The sequence below is a fragment of the Episyrphus balteatus genome, chromosome 3 (assembly GCF_945859705.1).
Source record: "Episyrphus balteatus chromosome 3, idEpiBalt1.1, whole genome shotgun sequence".
NCBI classification, from domain to species: Eukaryota; Metazoa; Arthropoda; class Insecta; order Diptera; family Syrphidae; genus Episyrphus; species Episyrphus balteatus.
Genome location: NC_079136.1, coordinates 99573347 through 99597998, shown reverse-complemented (window position 1 = coordinate 99597998; position 24652 = coordinate 99573347). Strand labels below are relative to the sequence as shown.

Genomic DNA, 24652 nt, shown 5'->3' with positions numbered 1-24652 from the left:
CGAAACATACGAGTAACGATACTGTTTAGAAAGTAACGTTTCGTTACTCGTTACTGAAGTGAATACCGCATTTTAGTAACGAATACATACGATTTGCTACAGCTCTACCCACTGCAGATACGGATAGCTGTGCCAAAAAAACACGCCTAATATGTTTATTTGTATAAATGTTAATTTTCACATTCCATTAAGTTAAGAAGTAATAGCTGAAAATAACTACCATTCAATTGCTGATTCTATTGAAAATAAAAACTTAAAAAATTGCTTCAAATAACCGCAACAATTTAATCTGAGTTTTCTGTAATTACACTTTATCAAATGAATATAAAATGTATGTTTACTGAAGCTTCCGAATTTTCATCAACGCAAAATTTATTAAAAAAAAAAAAAACAACACAAATAAAACAGAATCACATCACTCTTATTATTATACCTACATCAATTAAGTCATTTTAATTTAATTGAATTAAAACTTTCCTTTGGTATACATCTACCTTACCTACCTACGGAAATAATTGAAAAAAAAAACAATAGACTATGTGGATTATACAAAATTTTCCATTGTTATTTTACATAGCTACTCACATTTAAAATGTTGGGTGGTTTTTCTCAAGAAGAAAACACAGGTGGTAGTGAGAGAATAACTACTCCTACGTTCGCCGGTTACTATAATTTAAGAATGCAGAAAGTCCCCTTGCAAAAAGCGTATTATTGTATAATTTTAATGGATTAAGCGGCCAACATGTTTTTTCAATGAAAATAAATTCATATAATTTTTTGATCCAGATCAAAATTTGGCTATTAGAATAATTGAGATAAACCAAAACTATTTAATATGTTAACGTTTTTCCTGAGGTTGAACTTTGTGATTTTTGTTGGAAATAAGCTTGAATACCTGTGAACAATTAACATACAAAAACTTTAAAATAAGTTAGTGTGGGAGTTATATTAGGTTACATTTCATTGAATAGGGATAATACTCATTTTTGTTTTGAAAAATTATTCAGGAAGCAAAAACCTTGGCAATAAAATGTTTTCGATTAATCCCTAGGAGAGATAATTTGTTGTTATTTTTCCGTAATATGTACTTGTTCAGCGTGTATACATCAACATTTTTGAACTTTAAAAAACGTGACTTTAACAGTCAAATCAGCTACAACTTATTTCCATTAATATTTTCATTTTCAATCAGTAGACACACTGTCACATTTTATTAATTTATAGGGTTGATGTTGAACAACTAACAGGGGAAACAAGTGAGAATAATTTAACATACTTATTAAGATTTATTTGAGGACATTTAGTTGCATAAACGTTGCGTTGGCTCACCAAACGAATGAACATTAAGATAGGTACAGGTGCACTTATTCATTACGTGTAATTCTTACACGCAACCAACCCACAGCTTTTTTCCGATACAATCATTTTGTCTGGAATGTGAAAGATAGGTTTATATCAACAAATAAACATTAAAATGGAAAAAGAAAACGCAAAATAATAAAATAATTAAACTTGTGAGATTTATTATAGTGGCGAGTTATAGCTCAAATATGGATTGAGTACTAGAATTAGTCATTTTTATAAGGCAACTCGGGTCTTCTTCACTAGAGACTAGGAAATTGTCGCATCATATACAAACAATATTCAGACCTATCCTAATAAACCGTCTACGAATCTGTTTTCTACGCAATGGGTTTCTGATATTTTTACTTTCGGTGTTTCAAAAAAATTCTTAGCTCAATCAAAATTATTTCTGCAAATAGTTGTTTGTTCAAACATACAAAATTTTATAAATTCAAATATAAAAACTTGAAACAGATTACAAATCTTAATATTAGAAAAAATGGCAGATTTTTTTAGAATACAAGAGTATATAGTTGATGAAACTGTAGAATATAGCTTTTTCTTCAAACAAGGTATTTGTTTAACTCTTTATAGCATTCTGTTCGATACTGCACTACTTTTATTGTCATAGAGCGTAAAACTCTCGATATATACAAATTAGTTTCACTGCCTAATAGGTACACCGGGTATAATTTTTTTTATTAATTTTAATGTTTGAAATTTGCCGGTCACTGTGGCGTATGTGCAATATATATATATTTTTTTTTCAGTCGGAACTTCAGTTATCAAGTTAGTGCAAATTCTTGTGATGTTTTAGGGTTCCACATTGTTTGTAAAGGAGATTAATTTTATTTATGGTATCAAAAACCCCTTTGACTTAAAGTATTTAGATAATATCCAGTCAAGTTGTTTTTAACGTGGAAAGTTCTAGTGTAATTGATTTTAATGGATTACTTTATAGTTTTTGTGGTGCTGAACACGAATATGGGTTTATCCAACAAAATTTAATTTGCAAAAATATGAAAAATTACCAAAAATGTGAATAAGCATGCATTTTGTTGTTGTTTTTGTGGCGTTTTGTCTAAAAATGAACAAAAATATCAGCTCACTGAACTGGGCTAAAAAACGAATAAAAAAAGAACTATATAATATATAATTTTCTATACCAAATTAGAATAAATTTTCAAAATTATTAAGCTTATTTTAAAAAGCAACAATCAAAAAGCCCAATTTTTGTATTTATTTTTTGTTTTATTTAAGCTCCAAAACAAAATTTATCGACTATGACGTTAATGAAAGAAAAAAAAAATTATAAAAGGACGCTAATGCAAACATGTAGTTATACAAGTATTCAATAGAAATAATAATCAACACATTATTACATCATGCTAAATAAATGCTAAATTTATGTAGGACAAAATGATTAACAAAAACACATCTATAACGCCCCAATAATTTCTCATATAAATTATAAACCTTTCCAGCCATCATATTACATTCTTTACAAGTAAGACACCCGGACACACCCACTCAACTTCGTTTACTTCAACTTCCGATGCGGACTTCAACCCTCATTTTTATTTTATTCAAATCTTTATTCTAAACAAAGAGCCTATAGGTACCTTACAATACTTTTTTGCTTTGTTTTTTTTTCATTATTATTTGCTAAGCCCTTTAAAGCTAAATAAATTGACCTCAAAATACATTCCATGCATAATAATAATGCCTGGACATGCCAGACAAGCGTGTCTTATCAAAAATAATAAATAGAATAAAATAAGCTCCACGCCAGCCGCCACGCCATTTCTGACACTCTGCCGATGTAATAGACGTTATCAATTTGAACCACGCGTTATTATTACCATTTCAATTTGGAATTTGAAATGTATTTGGGTAATGATTTAGCAAGTGCATGGGTATTATTAAGTAGGTATACACACAGTCGGGAAAATAGAAAAGAATCCATATGTTTAATTTTTTTTTTTTAATTTAATGCTACAAAATATATTGATATTTCTGAAGTATCTCACAACAGGTACAATCTCATGTTTAACGGATTTAAAATTAATTCCATGTCGCATTCAAACTTATTTGATATATCGGTTTTTATTATTTTAAGTATTACAGAATCTAACAGGAGTTGCTGTAAGGTCTTATAGAAGTTACTATGTTAATTGGTTCAACCGAAAACGAATAATTCAAATAAAGTTTGCAATCTACTATTGATTTGAAATAGATTTCAAAATTAATCAAATTTCTGAAAACATCTCCATCACTTTTTTAACTTTACTAATTTTGTTCGAGCAATTATAAAGTGAATCGAATTCTAATACCTGCACTGTAGTGTTTATTTACAAAACAAAGTATTAGCATAAATGGCACGGGGAAGTCATTTCTATTATAGTGTCAGTCAACTAGATGGTAAATGAGGCGAACAAAATTTGCTTCGTCGCCGTCCGTCACCGTCGGCGTTGTTTCTTTTTTTCTTTTTTTTAAGTTGGTAAATGGGAAGTCTCTTCAACTTAAAATTGTCTTTGCACAGCGACAAGCTATTATAATTTGTGCAAATAAATTAAATTAAAACCCTTGATGTGTACTTTTTCTCAATGAAAAATTACTGAAGCATAAAAATGAAGAGAACCACCTTTATTATGATCCCTGTGAATTATAATGCGAAGGTAAACAATGTGTAAAAGAGTCGAAAAACTCACGAGTAACGATGTGATTCGAGTCTTGATGAATATGGTTTTTGTGAAATACCCAAATCCTTATAGTAATGAAATTTGTGTGGAACCAAAAAAAAAATATGGTCCTTTCCGATTAATTTTTGGTTTCAACTTTCACAGATCAAAATCTCGCAACCGCAATCAATCGAACCCTTCAGATAATCGGTTAAACTCATGTTCAACAACGACCCTAATGATATCTGATACTCAATCACACTTTTGGGATCGAACCAAAAGGATCCGACCTACTGCTTGGCTCTTCAAAATTGAAAATCACGATGTTGAAGGGGCATAGTATTTTTTGCAACCTCCTATTAAATTCCTCTCCTTGATGAAGTGTTGATTTTGATATGCAAAGTTAAAATGAGGCAATGTGGATGAGATGGGAGATTTGAGACACAAAAAAAAATTAAAGAAGTGTGCTACCTCCTTTTACTTAGTTAAACGTGTCGTGTCAGGTAGCAATATCATGCCACGTGCCTTGTTTAAACGATATCACGACAGAAAAAAGGGGTTGCACACAAAGATATTTTGAAACTAGAAACAATTTTTATAATGATGTTGTTCTTTAAGTATATAAAAATAATGTGGGTAGGTTGAGTTGTAAAAAGGATTGCATTTCAAAGATTTTTGTAGGTTCGGAGGCTTTGAAATGGAAAACCATTTGGAAGTGTGTCCTTCTGTGATGATGACATTAAAAAAGGACTTGTTATTTGATTCATTCTAGAAGATTCTCTCCTGAATGAACCATATGAACTAGGTTTGGTAGAAAATCGTTAAGAATTCCTGAATTCAAGAGAAATGTAGGAAGGAATTTCTAAGTAACAGTAACCTAATCCTTTTAATATAAACCATTGGAAGAAATGTGCCATATATTTTTTTTTCAGTTTTGAAGATAAAAGAAACTTCGGAAATAAAGCCTGAGGAAATATGCATAAGATGCAAAAAAATGATATTTTACAAAAACTGAATTTCTTGAATCCTTTATATTAATCTTGGTTTAAAAACAGAATCTTTTACTGTTATGGAGTCAGCGAAGAAAAAAAAAAAAACAGTGCTATGGAAAAAGTCAAACGCTATGACGTCCAAATCCAACCTTTTTAACCACTGAAAAAAATAAAAGAAAAAACCTACCTCAAAACAATTTAGGTAAGTAAATTGCAACAATAAATAATAAATTATGATTTAACCTCAAAATACGGACTTGAATATTTAAATATTGCCAATATAATTATTATGCAAATCGAATTTCCCTAATTGAAATTAAAATGCTAACGATTCAAATTTCACAAAAAAAATAATAATAATAAAATCAAAAAAGCTCACGTTTTTGTGTTATTCATAATATAAAATTCAAAATGAGTGTTAATACGCAGATTAAACGTGCGTACCTCACCTACTCGTATAGGTAAGGTATACTTGGCGAAGTGTTGTTTTATTAAACAAATACATACAATGTGCATGCTCTTTATTAGAATACATTTAAAGTTACAAATTATTAATATTTTTTGTTGCATTTACATCGGTCATTGTTTTTTTTTTTTCACTACCGCTTCTACTATCAAGTCCAAGCGGTTAAGAAAGGCATTTATCTGACGTATGCAAATAAATTAAAAAATGCAAGAGTGGGCGCATTCTGTTTAAATATGCTTTATGAGGTCAGTGGATTGTGTGAACACAACTCATTATCGGCTTCTCTGTTTGTAATAATAATTTTAAAACAATTTTCACCTTAATTTTAATAAATCTAAGAATTTTATCTAGTGTTTAGGAGCTTTAATTCTCCAATTGACTTTATTGGTGTTTAAAATTAATATAAGATTTTAATTAGTTTAGGCAAATAAACCAAAGCAAATTAAACTTATTAGCAATAAAAATTTGAGTTAGGTATCATTTTTATCAACAAAACAAAAAACACTTCTATAGATCGAAACTGTGCCAGATTGAAATTAGAAAAATACAAAAATAATCATCAAAATCGGTTCACCCAGTCCAAAGTTCTGAGGTAAAAAAAAGTGGTTGTCTGTAAAGCCGGTTTACGGACTATGATTTTACGTGATAACGTCATAAGAAAACAGGTTGTGTGCTTTTGATGCTAAAGACAACATAATTATATTTGTATGTTTTGTAGAAAAACGGTATAACTTTTTGAATACTATCATAATTTAGGTACAAGAAAAAGCTACAAAAAAATTATATTAATTTTTTAATTTGAAAAGCTTACAAAAAAAAAATTATACCATTTAATTGCTAAATATTTCTTCTAAAGAATTAAACCATTTTAAAATTTTTGCAATGCGGAAAAAGTATTAAATTAATTTATTAAAAACAATAATTTCTTATATGAAAAAAAGTGAAAAAATCACTTTCATCACAAAAAAATCCGTTTTTTTTTATGTAACAACCTATAATAAATTTTACACCATCTAAAAGCCTATTATTTCAGCTCAAAAAATTTATATCAACCATGTATGTGCGACATCTACAAAAAGAGCTAGAATTTTGTTAACCTAATCAGGTTAAAAAGCAAAATAATCAATCTCTTTAGTCTTCTCACGCCATCAAATCAATTTTTTTAATGACAATCTATATTAAATTGTATATCACAAGAAAGCTTATTGTTTCACCTTCCATATGACGCTTCAATTATATTTCTACGATGCCTACAAAAAAAGGAGGCATTTGTTAAAGCCAACCATATCGAAGTTTCAAGCTGAGAATACGGTACTTATCACACGGGTAACTGGTCATGATCGACAGATTTCCACAGGTTTTTTGAGGTATCTATTTCTGAGGTTATCTGTTATATCTTATATGTCAAATGAAAGGTAATATTATCAGCATGCTCAATAAAGTCAAATTTTTATCTGCTCCAGATCAAAAGAAAGAACGTGTTGAAAATAGAACTTTATTTTACCGTTATCTCAAAATTGTGACTACAAAATTAATTGAAATTTTGCACAAATATATTCATAATATATAGTATAAATTTCATTAATTAATCTGTTGCAGAAAAAAAGATAAAATTTAAAAAAAAAAAACGATTAAAAACGGTCAGAAAACTTGGGACAAAAAAACTTGTTTTTCCCGTTATTCGGTCGAAAATCATTTTAAAATACTTATTTTATGCGCATGCATGCGCACAATCATAGACTATATGCTCTATAAGTCTTTTTTAACGCTACAAAAAATTGATAAAAATAAAAACCCACCCAAAAATACTAGAAAAAAAGTAGGTGCTTTTCAAAAATTTATATTTCAAAAGACCTAATCTTTTTTTTTTATTACCTATCATTTGAATGGCATTTTTCAAATTGTCAAAAATAAAATTCCTTTTTCTAATCACTATTTTGCCAAAGGTCTACCTCAGTTTTTTGTTTTAAAAAATCATTTATAACTTGGTTTTAAAATTTTTTAGAATTTTTTTAATAATATTTTCACCCTTGAAATAAATTTATCTAGGTATCGATTTAAAAAAATCAACTTTCTACAACGTTGCGTTTAGAAAATAGCCACTTTTTTTGCAATTTTGTTTTACCCCTATTTACCCTATTAAATAACGGAATTTTTAAAAATCCTTCATTTGTAATTTTGAATACATCACGTGATTATCTTTTAAATAAGCTATAGAAGATTTTTGTATATCTCATTGTTTATTTTTAATATCGAATTGAAATTTTTGTCACACTGCAAAAAATTTCAAGTGAAACGAGAAAAAATGGCGTTACCTTTTTGTGGATGCTGTCATGGTTCATCGATTTATAAGACGTTATCACGTCAAAAACTGATATAATTCAAGAAAACAGTAATCTCTCTCTTTTAAATACTGTTATTCATTTGCTAGGTGATGTTTTAAATCCATTGATGTTTAAATTAAATAATAATATATTCGATCAAGAAATAGTTTAGGTATACAATATCACACCACACTATACGAGTAAAGTCGTTTAATTGGTTGTGAAAATTAGAAATATTGCTAGAGATTAGAAGTGCAACACATTCGTAGATTTAACCCAGCCAACTATTCTCAAGGACTGAAGTCAATGCATTTTATATAAGCAATTAAAACTCCATGCAAGAGGGCTTTTATCATATATGATGCCTCGTATGTAAGTTATTGATTTGGTTTAACCTTGAAATTCCATGTCGTACAGAGCGCTAAGCAATAAATTGCGATTGCAACACAAACTCCGAGATTAAATTGAATTTTCTTCAAGGAATTTTAATGATTGTAATTAAGACGAAATCTGGAAAAGAGATTTTTCAGCATTAGGAAAAACAAAGGGTAGTGTAAGTAAAGATAGACGGTATTACCTAACCTACATAGCATACATTGTATGCACTAATACTCATGTTGTGCGACTAATTCGATTGTAATCAAAATGATTCAATTAAAACTAATTGTATTGTACGAGTTTTAACCGCATTTACAAACGATGTTATTTACATTAAATTGAATGTCAGAATAAAGGAATTTTCACAGCGGTGTGGTGTTGGATGACATAGACACATTATTTTATTTAATTATTGTGTCATTGTGTTCTTCTTTTGAAATTCGGTAGTTCTTCATCTGAACTTGAATCTTTAAAGAACTAACGTCAAATTTAAAAAACAAATCTCAGCTCATGTTGACTCTATTTTTGCGTTTCGCATGAACATCATTCCTCCTAAAAAAGTCCACCAAATTCGCATCGCAAGCGAGACCATTGACGACCTGCATCAGAAGTAACATAAAGCTGGTTATCAAATTCATTTGGTTGAATTTTCCACTTTAAAAAAATATTGCCGTGAAAGCAAATTAATCAATTAATGTGAAAACAAGCTATCAACGATTCAGTATTGATTCTCATTTTTACATTCCATTTATTCTTTGTATTAATTTTTTAGGGAATTTCATATTTCCTGGAAAAAAAATGAATTAATTAATTTAAATTAACAATCGATTAAGTAATATCATCGCTCAAAAACAGCTACCACACAAGAGTATTTAATGTCAAGAAAATAATATTAAAATCCATGAAAAGTTGTCACTTCACAAACAGAACTTCCATTTATTCTATATGATAATATAAAGAAAACAAAAGAAACAAACAAAACAAAACGAATATATTGTGTGGTCAACATTTTTTTTTTGTTTGTTTTACAAATGGTTATGAACGACAATGACTTAACATAAACTTGACTGCTGTCATGAACATTGGACTTGTCGCCACCATCAAACATATCCGCCACCACCCCCACTGTCCTCATTAATTGACCCGAAAAGTTCAAACATAAAATACACAAGCGCTGCATTAAATTAGCCCAAACGAATGACCATAAATGTTTAGAAGGAGCTGAGCCATCATCAACATCATCATCGTTGCTATGTTGGAACTTGGAAGTTAAAAAAAAATAATAAAATTTGAGAACAACTTTGTTTTTTGTTTTGTATGTTTTTTTTTTTTGTTTTTTAAGCTGATTAATTGAAGTCCTCCGGCACCGGTCACCATAAAAAATATGCGACATCTGCGCCGAACAAAATTTATTTAGGTATTCATTTTGTTTTGGTTATCAGCAGTTTTTGGCCACAATATTGTTTTAATAACATTGCTCATAAACCTTGAAAGAAATATATTTTAAGGCACAGAATGTTATCTAAGTTTTGAAAGACACTAAACAAAAATTAAAAGGCCTAGTACCTACTATATTTTTTGCACCTATGACATAATATTTCTCAGTTTATCAGTCTGTCATTTTATTAATCTGCCATTCTAATAGCCCATCGCCCTATCAGGGTAAACAATCTTTTTGTCAGTCTTTCAATATGCCTCTTTCGGTATGATATTCTATCACTTCTTCACTTCAATACAATCTCAATCGATGGCGGGTCGATTCTCTTCAAATTTGATAGATAGTATTTTTAACACTCTCCAGAGAGGTTTTTGAAATATCAGTGCCATAGTTTGGTATTTCAATTTAAAAAAAAAACTAATTAGTCTGTGTTCTTCTATAAAATGGTCTAATTTTTCTAGTGAACCCTTTTTTGGGGGCCTATTCATAACGTAAAGAAAACCTATAATAGACCGGGTGGCCACTGCACAAATGTTTTACGCATCGAGCTAAAGAAAATTTCAAGTTTCTAGTGAAAGATGATTGTTATTAGTCTTCCCGTCCGCATCCTGGCACGATTGGCGTGGTAAAGTGGATTGTGCATGTGTATACATGGAGAAACAAAGAGCACCTTAAAATAAGATGATGCCCACCTTAAATCCCACCTTCTTAAAACAGTACGATATCCGCTTGAAAAAAGTGGAATCCGCTTAAATTCTGTTAAATTTAAGGAGAACTTCATTTCAATTTAATATGAAATTTTATGTTAAAAAATCGAAAAAAATATACATTTAAAAATTATCGTCCAACTTTAAATTTACTTGCAGTTTATCATACTTATCTCCAGCAGTAAGATAGGCTGATGGAAAAGCACTCGCCTAGTGACCCAATAGTTGTAGGATCGATCCCCAGTGGCTGGCAGTTTTTTCTTTTTAATTAAAATGCTTCCACATACATATAAATAAAATAATTTTTCTGCTAAAACTAAGTGGTTTTCCTTTAAATTTGCATATTCAAGAAATTAATAAGATCTGTCCACTTAATTTAAGACGGAAGTCATCTTGGCAAAAAAAACATGCAGAAATCCTCTTTATTTAATACGGAATCCACTTTATTACCTTCAATTTAATACTAAATTCGCCATTTAACTTGATAAATGATAACTACAAAGAGGCGCAGCGTACCTTTTGATTTTTGTTCCTGAGTTATTAGTAGTTTCGCATGTACTTTGGGTCGTTCTATACCTTCCTTAACTCATTGACCAACACACAAAAAAAAAAAACAGGACTTTATGAAAAAACTCGATTCTAACTTAAAGGCAGCATTACGAAACTGACAATCTTTGACCCTGGAAGCCTCTGAATTTGAAGTCATTTTTAGGAATTTAAATATATGACCTAAAATTTGTTCAAATATTAGAATAAAAAGGCAGATTTGTCCAGAATCTTTGAAAAAAAAAAATATAATATAAAACTATTTCATCGAAATCGTAGAATTTATTCCAGAAAAACAACTTTAGAAAATGAGTGATAAATACTGTTGTTTTAAGTTCTTGTAAAATAAACAAATTTTGAACGCCATTTGCCAAAAACAAAGGAGAAAACTTAAAAATCATAAGGTTTTCGTGGTCTGATTTTTCAAAGTTTTTTTTCGTTCTTTTTTCAAGCATGCTAAGTAAAGTACTTGATCTGTATCTTGAGTACCTAATAAATGACCAATCTGAACAGACGATCCAGTACCAGAGAGCTGAATAAAAATGGAAGAAACTCTAGAATAACTTTTCGGTGTCACTTCAGACGTTTTCCAATGAAGCAAAACATTTAAAAAAATTGAAATTAGGACAAAAAAATTCCTTCCTCAAATATAAATTCAAAAAATTTCGAATACTCGAAGTTTCAAAGGAAGTAAGTATGTGTATAGTCTTTCTTGGCAAAGATTATAGGTCTTTTTTTAAATCTACGAATAGAAATTTGGATAAGAAATTTTGTTACTTTTCGAATTTTTGTTTATAACATGGCGAGCCGTATTTGAAAATTTTAATTAAGTAACTTTCTATATAAAATTGAATTTCTTATTGGTATAGATCTTTAAAAAAAAATTTCAAAAACAAAATATTGTAAAAAATTAAAAAAATTAAAAAAAAAAAAAAACATATAAAATATTTAACTCCGAGGATTACCTACACAAGAAAATAATAGTGGTAGGTATTAAGTGTCCATTTTAACTCTAAGCCAGTAATATCAATGCGACAATGCATTGCATATTTTGCAACTCCATCAATATAGAAATTGCTATGCGCTCAGCTCGATATAAATCGACCCATTCTGCACAAGTTTTATTTTGTGTTTGAATACATATAACTTTCAATGTTTCAATGCAAATAAACGTATAAGATCAGTAGACACATTAGTTGTTGTTTTCAAAAATTCTCGAATCACATTGTTAGCTTCATTCTCACTGTGAAAAGGTTTCGCTACTAATTTATTTATTTTCTTTGAAAAATTAAATCAAAGATTTCAGGAATTCAAAGTTATTGTCAAAAATCCAATTGAATTTTACATTTCATTCGAATCAATATATCACAGTGCAGACATGCTTGACAATAAAATTCAATATGAAGTACTTTAAGCATGTCAAAATAGAATGTAGCTTGTCACAATGTAAAATACTTTTGTCATTCAAATGGTTTCTCAAAAAATAACATTATATGGTTCAGTTTACAACGAAACGAAGGGAAAATATAAATTCCTTCGAACAATTCTTAACCAAAAGCAAGCAGATAGATAAATAACATTATTTGTATGAATCAATGTGAGTTCTTTCTGTTGAAGGAATCCAAGTTAGATATCTATACGAAAACTCCAATACAATGAGATGTTTTTCTCTTTTTCCAACATTTTAAAATATCTACAGCTACAGTTGTAGGCATATTGGGCTGTATAGACTCATCATAATGGATTTGAAACCTTTCATTTCTTCTGTCATTTATATTGTAGGTTTTGTCTTTCTGTATTTAATTTGAGAAGTTAGGTATAAAATATTATGTTCTTTAAAATTTCAGGAGACGATTTGATAGGATATTTTTTAATCCTTTGGGAAAAGGGAAAGTCAAAACATTATGTATACGTGAACAAGAATGAATTTTTAAAATTTAACAAAAAAAAAAAAAAAATGGAAAAAACAATACCTACTTTTTTTTACTCAAGCGAAAAATTGAAGTAGCTTAAATATAGAGTAAAGAAGGGAAGCTGGAATTCACTTCAAGTTGAAGTTGAATTCCTTAAAAAATCAACTGTAAAAACAAATCTAAAAAAAAATTTGTAAAGTGTAGGTATTTCGTTGGAGGTAAGTTATGGGAAAATTAAGAAAATAAATAAAAAATCATTTGGACAATATTGAAAAAAAAAAATTCAACTTTATTGCACCCCCATCAAAAAAAGCACTTTGGGGAGAGAAATTTTAAAAACGATTTATCGAAAGTAGCTCAAAATTGAAATCGAACTTACTTTTACTAATTCTAAGCTTTCGGCGCTATCGTAAAATAAAGCTTTCAATTCACTTCACTTTAACAAAAGTACATAATATAATCAAGTTAACAAATTTCCAACACATCACAGCAAAAAAAAGAGCAGAAGAACAGAAATAAGTCAATTACCTATGTAAACAAATTTGTTATCCGTGGGAGGTTAAAAAATATACAATGAAGGTAAGTACACTAAGTGAAAAGAGTTATTTCACTGTATTCATAAAAACAAAAACTAAATGTTGAAGTAAAATGTATTAAATCCTAAAAAGATTCGATTTTGTATTAAGAAAAAAAAAGTAGGTACTCAATATTCTTCATTTTTAAGGAATATCTTGTTTACTATACAATCACTGAGCAAATAATATTGAATAATTATTTCTTCAAGATTTTTGAAACAAAATAATTTTTTGTTTATAAAACTAAAAAAAAACTATCACTGCCAAATTTCTAATAATAGAATAGAACAATTTTCTATGATAAATATTTGGTTGGCTTTGAAATATTTTAAATTAATAAAAAGAAAAACCAATGGTGACTGACAGTCTCAGCAGGTTGCACAGTGGGACATTTTCTAGGGGAATAGTCATAATGAATTTCTAAATTCTGAGGAATATAAATTATTTTGAGTGCAATTCTTGAAAATTGATATGGGTTGGTACTATTAACGATAGCTTAACAGTGTAATAACAGAATACTCATTTTTTTTAACTGTTCAATAGAAAATATCTGTTTTTATTTTTTATTAATTCCCACTGTATTTCGATTTGTGCAAACTTATATGTAGGTTAAACACTCGACCTAATTGATTTATAAATACTAAAGTTTCAATGGGCTGGCCGGCCAACCGGCGCACAGTGTGTAATTTTGCCAATCTAGCGGAACTTTAATCAAAAATAAATGTCTCTCAAATGCGACAAAATTGGTATCATATGAAAGGTAAAACCTCTGGCAATAGAGTGTTAAAAGAAAAAAACAAGAAAACAACTGTATTTACCGTTCAACAGAATCACAAACATCAGCTTGGTTCAAGAGAAAAAAAAATTGAAGCTCATTGCTTTTCTTGTGTCAAGTTGATAACAGCGTGGTCAAGTGGAAAATAAGTTGTGTAAATTAAATTTATTTTATTTATTTTTGGTAATATATTAGAACTTCTCAGGGTAAGTAATTTTTTTGTGCACTTACAAATAAAAAAAAAAAGTCGTTTGTTTGAAGTCCTTAAAAGTAATGTTTTTTTATTGTGTTCTGTAACTTTGTGAAGCGTTTTAAAAATGTATCCTCGTGTATATTTCGTGTTATTGGGTTTAAAATCTCCGTTGGTATATTCTGTGTTAGAATTCGTTTACTTTCCATGCTTTAGACTGCTGACCCCATACAAAATTTTTTTTTTTGTTCAGGTACATAGGCCAAAAACCAATTTTTTGATCTTTTGAAAAATCGCACATCACATTTTTACAAATTGAAAATGACTTTTTTAGATTCTTGTTGGCAAAATAAGACAAAAAGATTAAATAAAATTTTTCGATATTTTGCTTCGTTTTCGAAATAGAGACAGTTTAAGAACCAACTCCCAAAATCGTTTGCTCGATGTCGGCTCTTCCCCACCCATTGTGGTACATTTTGTACTCGTATACCACATATTGGACATATAGTTAGATATATTACTTTGAAAATCAATAAAACCCTTGTAGAAATACAATACTTAACAAAATTAAGCTGGTTTGCATCAAAAAAATTAAGTTTACTTGGAATTAGAATTAAGTACTGCTAGATTGGCAAAATTGCACACTGTGCGGCGGCATTGCTTAAAATATCCATTCATGAAACGGAAAACGTAAAACAAATAAATTGAACAGACTTTGTTTCCATTAAAATCTTTGGATCAATTTACTATTCGATACAATTAAAATCTCTTAATTATATAAAAGTATTCACTCACTGGAAAGCATGAAAGAAATTATTTTTAGCTACAAAGAATTAATCCAAAATGTACTTTCAATTCGAGTAGGTACATTATTTAGTTCTATTTTTATATTTTATCATTGGTAAGAAAATTTTATACAATATTATAGAAGACACTTAACAGACACACATATAACAAAAAACAGGTCATGAAGGGGACTGAAATATTTTCAATTTTTTACATTTCTTTTTATTAACATTCACAAAAATGGTACCGAAACGCACTTTATAAAATTTTTCTTTTTTTTTTTCTTTCAATTGTACTTATTACTATTGACAAAAAGATATAAACCACGAACTGAGTGTTAATTTAAAAGAATATTTATAGTATAACATTTTGTCAAATACAAATTAAATTTTTGATGGAAGGAATTTCATCATAAATAAAATGCACGACTGGGGTCGCACGTACTTGCTCTTATGCTAAAAGTAACTCTAATGTTAAAGCTTTTTATTCAAGAAACACCGTTTTAAATTATGTTTTACAAAAAACCAAGTATGCCATTTTATTACTTGTATAAAAAGGTATTTTTAGAAAAAAATTTTCCAAAATCGTTAGAGCCGTTTTTTAAAAAAATAATTTTTTATATATAAAAAATTTCTAAAATTTTTCAAAAAAAAAAGTTGGTATGCCATTTTAAAGAAATAATTAATTTACACATAAAAACGAAATTTCAAAATTTTTCACCAACCCGTTTTCAAAAAATTGATTTTTCAAAAAAAAAAAAAATTTGAAATATTTTTTAAAAATCCATAAATAGACTTTTTGAAATTTTAATATTATCTTTATCTAAACGCTTTTGCATAAAAATTTTCGTTGAAATCGGGCTAATTTTGTACAAGATATTCAGAAGCCAACAAAATCGTTCTGTGATATAGGTACCGTTAATAACGGCACAAAAAATATTTTTTTTATTTCAAAAGTTGGCTCTTATGTGTAATACTACACATAAAAATTTTAATCAAAATCGTTAGAGCCGTTTTTGAAAAAATGAACTTTTCTATTTCCGTTATATGGCAGGTACCGTTAGTTTTGGTCATAAAAAAAATTTTCACTGTTTCCTCTAGGGAATCACCAAAAACTGCTAACTACCAAGTTTGAAGAAAATCACTTCACTCGTTTAGGCTGTAGCTCGAGGTATATACAGACAGACAGACATTCAGACAGACAGACAGAATTGCCGAACCCTTTTTTTTTGGCATTCTCCATCATCGTAATATCATGTAAAATTGTTATCTCGAGTTCGATTTTTTTTACGAATCCTAAACTTGCCCTATAGTACCTATATCGCAAGTAAAAAGCAGAAGTCCTTACGTAATTTTTATATGTTTGATTGGATTTGATTGAAATTGTTTTATTTTAACTAATTGGGTCATGCGATCGCTAAAAAAAAAAAATATTTTCAATATACAAAGCATTATGTAAACATTTGATCTTTCAATTTATACATAGTGTGCAAAAACAATGTTTGTTTTGGATTAACCAGCAATTTGTCTAATAAAAAATTAACGATTAATTTACAAAAAATAGATGGTTATTCATGTGAGCTTTTTGAAAGAATCACAGTTTTTCTATTCTGGAGATGATTTAGGTATATTTGCATTAAAAAAGAATTCTCCCCCAAAGTCACAATTTGTGAAAGTCATAAAAAAGAATGTGTCCTTTGTTTAGATTGTTGTCTGCTCTCTGCCCTATAGAATTTAAAATTTTTGAGAAATTATATAATTCTCACAAGTTGTATGAGGTGTAAGATGACCCATTTTTCTATAAAGCCTGAGCCCAGTGTGTACATTAATGAAATTGGTATAAAATGAAAGGTGAGGTTAATCAAATTATGTGAGTAAAATATTTTTATAATCGTTGGCGAGGTTTTTGAGATATTTGAGTTTGAAGTTGCGGATCTCAAATACAAGTTTTTGGCTGTTTAGCCATACACACCTATTTTCTATTTTTGCTGTTGCTTTTTTTTATTTACTGAATTTTGTGAACAATAACCGACTTTATGAAAATTAAACTTCCATTAAATATGGTGAACCATTTAAAATGCATAACTAATAAAGAACCCTTTGACCCTTTGAATCGGAAAGTGAAAGGTAAAAGGTTCAAGGTTGAAATTCCCATTTTACATTGTTGTTTTTTTAGTTTACTTTAAAAATCTGAAAAATGCAAATCTATAGTCTTCGAATGCATTTAAATGAAAAATGTATGTATCATACAAGGAATAAGGCATCTACTCTCGGCAAACCTAATTGAATAATGTTGTAAGCAAAACAATTTCTCGAAAACAAAATAAATTGAAGAATTCATCCCTATCGCATGATCTTGCTCAAATAGCTCAACTAACAATTTATAGGTTATTTAAGGCTTATAGATGCAACAATAGCTTCTGTAAAGCCTTAAAGAAAAATGAAGAAATTGATAAATCGTACCCAATCCAACTTTTAAAGAACGGAATTTTAAATAATTTAATCTCCTGGTTATGTACTTAATCGATATTTTGTTACAAGTAACATTTCTTTATTCACAAATCCAATATTTGACATTAAGAGGAAGAAAAATAAACTTTGCATGGAGATTTGTGTTTTTTCTTTCTACAAAAAATAAAGCTTGAATCTTCTATGCACGGATGCATTTTATTCGAAAATCAATTTCGATTCAATTTAAAACGGAAATTGAGCCAAATGGACGATGGGGGTGATGTGCGGTGGAAATTCGAGTAAAGTAAAAAGGAAAGAAAACGGTAGACTTTGATTTGCTTTTTTAAATGCATTTATGCATCACGTTTCATGTATCGGAATAGGAAACCTTCACAATCTAATCCATTTCTTGGAAGGATGATGCGGGGTTGAAATCCGTATTCCGTATACTCCAAATGAATCTAAAATAGATTTTTGTGAGTTATTGAATGGCGGCGATTTGTTGTCAATATAACATACCTACACGTCATAGAGAATTGATTTGTTTGGTTTTTTTCCTGCAGAACTCTCGGTACCATGCATGTCAAAACAAAACAACAATTGTATTTCTATTTTTGTCCTTGTCAATCCAGGTTGACGATGGAACCCATCGATAAAATATATATTTTGATTGCAATTATTATGTATTGTTATTAAAGTGGGTACTTTTTGTATAATATTGAATTTGTCTTCTTTTCTTTTTTGCAAAGATATAAAAGAGAAGAAAAAGTATTTTGAAGGTTATCACGCAAAGTTTTGTTTGCTAAAATCACAACAAGTCTATTTGTGATGAACATAATTTTTGTTTTTCTCTCCAAGCAATAAAAATCCTTCCAACCACATGCTATAAGCTCTTCAGTTAAGCCAAAATGTAGTGAATTTACTTTCATTACATAGCACGCCACTCGAATAACTTTTATAGACCAAGCAACCATGAACCCATTTTTATTTTGGGGGAGTTAAAGTGTTGTTCTGACTATAATATCAGTCGAAGGTCAATTTATATAAATTTTTCCTGAGAGCTTTGGGTTGTGATTGTTATCTAAGAATCTTGAAGTTACTACCTTTGTTTAGTGAGATTCTTTGTTGGCATCTTTTACTTAAGTTTTTGGTGATGTAAAGTTTTACAAATGATACTAAAACAGGTTAGACAAAGTTTAAGTTCTCAAATGCAATTTTGGAGTTAGAGTAAATAGGAACTTTTTTATGTTGGCCGTAAAGATTTTTATTTGTTATTCCTACAATACAATAGAGAATAAATTTGTGTTACACTAAAGTGTTCCTGCTTGGAAAACAATTTTTTTCGAACAATAGTTCTTTCTTAGGTATAACTTTCGTTAGAACCGAGGTAATCGGATAGTTAATTAGTGAAAAAGTCTAGGTATAGAAGAAAAATATAACAGCGTTTAAGCTACTGCTGAAAATTCATAAACGTTGAAAAATGTAAATAAATACGAAATTTCAACATTAATATTCACTTAAACAAATCACACACATATTGTAAGTTACTTATATGCCCCTATTATTCCAAATCCATCTTTTACTGTCAACAACTTTTAATGTGTTTATAAAAAGTTCAAGAGTATAATTTCATAGAATGAATAAAAAAAAAAAACTAATTTAAGATGCGTAATATGGCAATTAAATTAATTGAGTGAACTAATAAATCAATGCAAAATTTAATTGCAAGATTCTTATGTGAAGGAAGTTAAATAATACTTTCAGTTAATTTTATCTATTAAAGTGTTGGATCTTATGCAAATTATATTACCCAGTGACCAAGAAATGATAGATACGTTAATGATTAGTTACTTCCAAAATATAATTATCAATTTGTTTTGGTCAATTGTGAAATTCAAAAGCCGATAATATGTAATTGATAAGCGGAAATCGAAGTAGAATTGTTTGATTTAATTAGGTATCATTAATTGGAAGAAAACTGCTTTTTTGTAATTATATTTTGCAAATCCAACAGTAGGTACTCTTAAAAAAGTGTGGCCAGTAGCTAAAAAACCACCGTTTCGTCAACTTTGAACCAAGTCATACTTTTCCATTTTTTGTTTGCTGACACGGATTCCGATTTAAATATTTCAATAAAAATGCGGTTTTTGAGTATCTACTTGTAACGTGGAATTCCATCGCCACCATCATGAGTTGTTTTAATTTTTTTCATAACTATACTTTATGCAATATGAAAAAACATATTTTATCTTTTATAACTTTTTGATATTTCAAAATAAGATTTGTTCTATTAGAAGTAAATAAAAAATGGTATATCGTTATCGAATATGAACTTCATTCTCTAATTACGATGGTCTTAGTATTTATTTTTAATCGGTAAAATCGTTTTTTTTTTTAATAGGTACCTTTTAAAATCTAGATTTTCTGCAAAAAGTCTTTTTGGCTTTTAAAACGAAAAATTTAATTTTAAAAGCCACTGAGACTGACAGAATCTTCACACTATTCTCAGCCTACCAGTTCTTGAAAGCATACAAGTTCTTTTACAAACCAAATATATTTTTTTTAAATCACGCAAATAATGAATTATCTGTTGATTTGTGTAAAACAAAGGCTTAGATATTTCGTCCTCCAAATTTGAGCGCGAGCAGTCCAGTTTACGTTGACGCTATTGCAAAATGATCTATTTGAAAAATTGTTTAAAAATTTAAATTTAAAAAAATCTGTACGTTAAGGTATTTTATCCAATCTTTCGTGATTTCTAAAAACTTAGCAAAGTACAAAAAAATTCGCAGTCCAGTGTAATTCGCAGCAAATCCAATCTCCGAATTCAGAGATTTTTGTTGTTTGGAAAAACAATTATTGTGCTATGTGATAACTGATAAGCCTACATTGTCAAGATGAAAATAATACAAATAGTGAAGTAACATGCTAACATGGATGAATGCTTTTAATTAAAATTTTTAGGAATCAGGATCAGTATAGTTGATGCAACTTTGTTAATCTGTTTAGAAAACAGTCAGTCAAATAAGATCGTTCACGTTAGAATAGATACAAGACTTTAACATAGAATCAAGACTCATCAAAGTGCTTTAAAAATAAACTTTTGTGAAATTCGTTTCGTTTTGTGAAATCCGAAAAAGTGATGTAAATTTGGTTTATACTTTTTCATGTCGCTAGAACTTTTTTCGGTCTCTCTATTATATAGAGAGTCATATATATAAAATTGATGTAAAATATTACGAGGAATTCAAATATTGTATTCACAATTCAAAAAAATGTATTTTCACCCTTATAAAGACACGTTTTTGTGACCACTTTTAATTTTTGTCCTGCCAAATTCGCACCCGTGTGCTGACAGAGAGTTAAATTGGAATCTTCTTCCAACTTTCATCGAAGGAAATATACAATTTAAATTTATCTTAACCTAAAAAAACGTTATGGGATTTGTTTGTATTTTGTAACTTTTTATTGCGAATATTATTCGTAGTATTTTTTCTAAAGTTAAACTGATAAAATTGATTAGAATGTTAAAACTTTTTACAAACTCATACACTGAGGGAAAAAACAACTTAAAATCAATGAAAACCACGTTGATTCAACTATTTTTCGGAATGATTTTGCGTTGAAGACGAAAATTTTAAAATCAAAGTAGAAAATCGTTATTTTAAAGTGGTTAACCGTTATAAAACTTCTTTAAATCAAAGTTGTTTCAACTTAAAAAAAAGCATCAATTTATTAAAAATAAGAAAAAATGGGGATCGAACCTACAACTCTTGGGTTACTAGGCGAATGCTTTACCAATGTGCTATCTCAAAAATGAAAAACAAAATTGATTTGTTTGATACTCTCTCATTGTTAATTATATCCTTACAAATCAGAGGAACTACAGCAACAGCGCACAGTGGACCGATCTATACATGCCACACGTAAAAAAGTCAACTGCGACTCAACATTGTTCATGCGTTGGTAAACAATAAGAATATCCAGCTGATCTCAGAACTTCAATCCACTTGACATTTGGTTATTAAAATAAAAAGTTCTGTCACTTCAAACTCAAACTTTCAATTTGTAATATTTCTTGAATAAAATTTTTGAAATTCAAAGTAAAAAAAATTGTTTTTATACATATTTTTGAATCGAAAAAGAATTAAATTTAAACAAATGGCAGGTGTATTAGTCGGTTTGTTCTCTAATATTTTTACATGTTTGATATTTTGTGTCCCGTTTACTTGTCTTGGAAATGAGCTCAGTGAAACACTTATTTTGTGGTCAAAAATGTTAAAAATGTTTTTTTGTTTTAGACAATCTAAATATAAGTATGTCAAAGTGTCTTGATAAATTATATGTTTTTGTAAAGTGTGTCATGCCTAGTTAAAGAATATATTTTTGTTTTCTTTCGCACCAATTTGCAAGGCATGTTTTTTTTTGTTTGAATCCTACTAGAATTTTCAATTTCACGTATGGAGTTTTATGGCGTTGGGGGTTCGAATCAAAAGAAGAACCGGATTGTTAAAATTTTTGAACATGTTCTGGATAAATATAGTATTTCAGAAGAAAATATATATATTAAAAATAAAATTAAGCTTTTGTCTGCAGAAAATTGTTTTTATTACAAACTATCGTGTTTAAATGATATCTTGTGTCAAATAAAAACATTAAACCAAGAGAAAGAATTTTTTACGTCTAGCATGTATGGATCGGTCCACTGTACAGCGTGTATCACGACTGTAAGAGCAAATACTTTTTCACCCTCTTCCTCTAATATTTAGTGATAATATGATATCTTTAATTTCCTACTGAACACCATTACGGAGCTTTGTAAAGTTTAAAATTTTTTTTTATTCATATAAGCATACTCTCCTTTGCAGAACTTGCACTTTATGATTTTTTTCTCATATTTCTAATGAAACATTCGTATCAAGTGGTACCTACTTCTATGTATTTTTTTATAGAATTTTATAAAACCATCCCTGCACTAATTGAAAAAAAACACACATTCTTCCATTACATATTCTACATCTTTGCCCTAACTGAAAAAAAACCGAAATTTATTAATTAGAGCAATGTATGTAGATAGGTGCCAATTCTTAGTGCTTACCAAAACTTGTGACTCAATAGCATTCAGTTACAATTTTTCAGAGAAATATTTTTCCAGAGAAAAAATGTTTGCATACTTTTACTAATCAAAACAATTTTCCTAGAATTTAAATCTACCCTCAAACCCTACAAATGTATAGGTTTCATACACAGAGAAAAATATGACCCGCTAAAAACTAACAGATTGCCATATTGTTTTACCTTCCATACATTTCATAAGGAAATCTTACTAAAATCAACGATTAATAAGGTTTTTTTAAGGAGATTTCTTATTATTTTTATAGAGAAAATCTTATTGAAATTTGACTGAAAAGCTGATTTTTTTTGCAACTTAGCACTAGAACAAAAATCGCGATCAATATTTTCATGGCAGGTTGGTTCAGGTGGTAAGGTGGGCGACTAATGATTTGAAGTCTCCAGTTCGATTCCCAGCCTGGTCATGGTTTTTTTTATTTTTTTGCAGATTTTAAAACAATAAGGAAAACCCGATTGTTTTAATAAGGTTTCCTTCTTGGATGAAAACCATAGAGAAATCTTATTGTTTTTGTTCTATTTTATGTGGTCTATTTTTCTCTGTGTAGGTTTTCATACCTTAATGAAATTATATTCTTTGACCATTTTTGCAAAGCTAAAATTTTTAGAGTAAAAAAGGTATCACAACTTGACAAAAGCAACATCTACATAAAAAAAATTCTTTTGTCTCTATATTCTGTGTGAAATCAAAGTGGTTTGTAAAAGGATGCGACTAACTAACCCAGATCCTTTGTTATAACCAAACATGTAATTCTAAGAAAAAAATGAACAAATTCATTTGAAAAGCCAAATTTATCTCAAAAACCACTTGACACAGAGAAATCTCTTCTTCCAATGTTCTCTCCAAATTATCTTTCTGATGATGGTCAAAAATAGTAACAATGTTTAACGAATTTCCTTTTTTATTCATTACCATGTCAATAACCGACGTTCAAATTTTCGATAAAAACAAACAATATAATTAATAAGTAGAGAGATTGAAATATTAACATAAATTTACTAAGAATTTTATTGAAATTTATAATCTATTTCCAAACACCAATAAATGGCCATGCATATTTTAAGAGTCAATTACCGCGCGTGAACACGCAACTCATTCATCAAGAAAACAAAATAATGAACTTTCATTCCCACAAGGATTTCTTCGAGTACTGCCGCCACAGCTAGCAAAATTGACAGCCTTGTTAATGAAATCGGTTATAGACTGGGAAAATGAGTGTCTGGTTGTTTATGTGTTTTTAAATTAAAGTTCAAAGACGCACAAGTTCAGAATTAAAAGAAAAAAAAACAAAAACACTCTAAATTATCAAAATATAAACAACATTCTTTCGTGCTTCCGAATTCGAAGTGGAAATAACATTATACTGGGGTAATTTAGTAGCTTGTTGGTTTACCTCTTTTCTGTTATCATATCCAGATGACTTTTAAAACAAATTAATGTAACATTGAACACACTCTCTTTTCCAATGAAAATGAGGTGGTTTTCTTCGTTTTGTTTACTCAAACATGTTTCAGCAATCAAACCAACCCAACCGCAACAATATCTCAACGATAGCTGAGAAAATACATAATAAGATTTTAATAAGAAATATTCGTCATGGAAAAATCATGAAGCGGAACAGACCCGTCGCTGTGAGGACATTGCGCCCTTGAAAAATAAAAAGCTGTCCTAGGTTGTATGTACTTACTCTTATACTTTAAACTACAAAGAATATTAAGGTCTTACATAAAGCTTTTGAAATATAATTTTTGCCAAAATCCCGACAGTAGATAGGGGAAAGTACAAAAAAAAAAATTTCAAAATTGTCAAAAAGAAAAAAGACATAAAACAAATATGACTTTATAATAATTAAAGGGTTGGGGGTCAAAATCACGCAAACCCAAAATCCCAAAAATCCAAAATTCCAAAAACTCAAAATCCTGTAAGCATATGCTTCGGAAAACTCTTAGGTCTAGG

General features: G+C 29.1%; 1 long non-coding RNA gene across 1 annotated transcript in view; it reads right to left on the bottom strand.

Moving 5' to 3' along the window:
• Positions 1–600: 600 nt before the first annotated feature.
• LOC129912985 (uncharacterized) overlaps positions 601–24652 on the bottom strand; it is a 67956-nt gene continuing 43904 nt past the window's right edge. The window contains exon 3 of the long non-coding RNA XR_008771949.1: positions 601–1430. This is a non-coding gene — a long non-coding RNA (uncharacterized LOC129912985). The remainder of the gene's footprint in view (positions 1431–24652) is intronic.